Source organism: Tupaia chinensis, unplaced genomic scaffold (genome assembly GCF_000334495.1).
Source record: "Tupaia chinensis unplaced genomic scaffold, TupChi_1.0 Scaffold000362_1, whole genome shotgun sequence".
Classification (NCBI taxonomy): domain Eukaryota; kingdom Metazoa; phylum Chordata; class Mammalia; order Scandentia; family Tupaiidae; genus Tupaia; species Tupaia belangeri.
In genome coordinates, this window is record NW_006159859.1 from 6,460,593 (window position 1) to 6,461,941 (window position 1,349).

Consider the following 1,349-nt stretch of genomic DNA (forward strand, 5'->3'; position numbering starts at 1 on the left):
GCCGGCGCTCGCCCGGCGCCATTGCTCGCTCGGCGCGCGGGGTCCCCGGGGCTCCCATCAACTTTTTGAAGATCCCTTCTATTTTCTCATGAGTGCAACATAAGCAGATGTTAAATTAAAATATTATAGAAGAGCTTACAATGGAAACTAGGAATTCCCCTCCCCAGTTCATTCTCTTTGCTATCCAGTCTTCAGGGGCACCTGTTTTAAAATATAGCAATATTGGAAACCAGCAGTTAGCGTAATGGCTATGTTGCTGGACTCCCACGTAGTCGACCGTGGTTTGCGTCCCAGACCCGGTGGCTTAAAACTCACGCCGGGTGCGTGTGCGTGCGTGCCCAAGACAGTAGTTCGAGTCCTGGACCTGGTGGCTTAAGCTCATGCCAGGCATGTGTGCGTGTGTGTCCAAGATCCCAAGAGGAGAATGGAGGAGAAGGGACTGCGGCGTGACCATCCCCCCTGGGGGGTGATTTCTCGCTTTCTGTCTCTATGTCTCTCTCTGTCTGTCTGGCGAGCTCACACACCCTATAGCGAAAATCTCTCCAAAAAAAAAAAAAAAGGAAAAACATAGCAATATTTTCTTTTCCTTGTAATTCTCATATATAGTCTGATTTTCTTCTCTGTCTCCCAGACACTCTCTTACTTCTTACATCTCTTTATACAATTTAGACATTTGGACTATTTTTTGGTTTGAAAACTGAGGGCGCAGCTGACTTATCTAACTTTCCATCTCTTCTAGAAGAGCACCTTTTCCTATCTTGTAGTTCTTTTATGGTATGTGAGTGACTCAGACTGGCTCTGGCAAGGATTACTACCATCTTGGTACCCACCATCTTCCCTGCCCACGCTCTGCTCTTTAAGATAATAACAAGGGCTGGGACCAGCAGATGGCATAATGGCTGCGTTGCTGGACTCTCATGTAGCCCACCGCAGTTCGCATCCTGGACCTGCCAACTTAGACTCAGGCCAAGTGCGTGTGTGCGTGCCAAAATCCTTTGAGGAGAATGGAGAAGGGATTGCTGCATGGCCAACCCCCTGGAGGGTGACTCCTCGCTTTCTGTCTCTCTGTCTCCCTTTGTCTCCTTGGCTAGCACACATGCCCTGTAGCAAGAATATCTAAAATAATAATAATGATAATGAGGTCCACGACTGTGGCAGCTACCCCTTGTTAAGAAAAGATGAATGACTTTGAGGACCTGGAGGCAAGTATGCCTCCAAACCAAGTGACTCCCTTCCATTGTTTAGCCCCTTTGCTTTCCCTTTAAAAACTCTAGCCTGCTTCAAGGCAGCAGGGAGTGCCACTGCTGAGGCTTCTGGGCCGCCATCCCTCCACCTCCACCCTGAGTTCT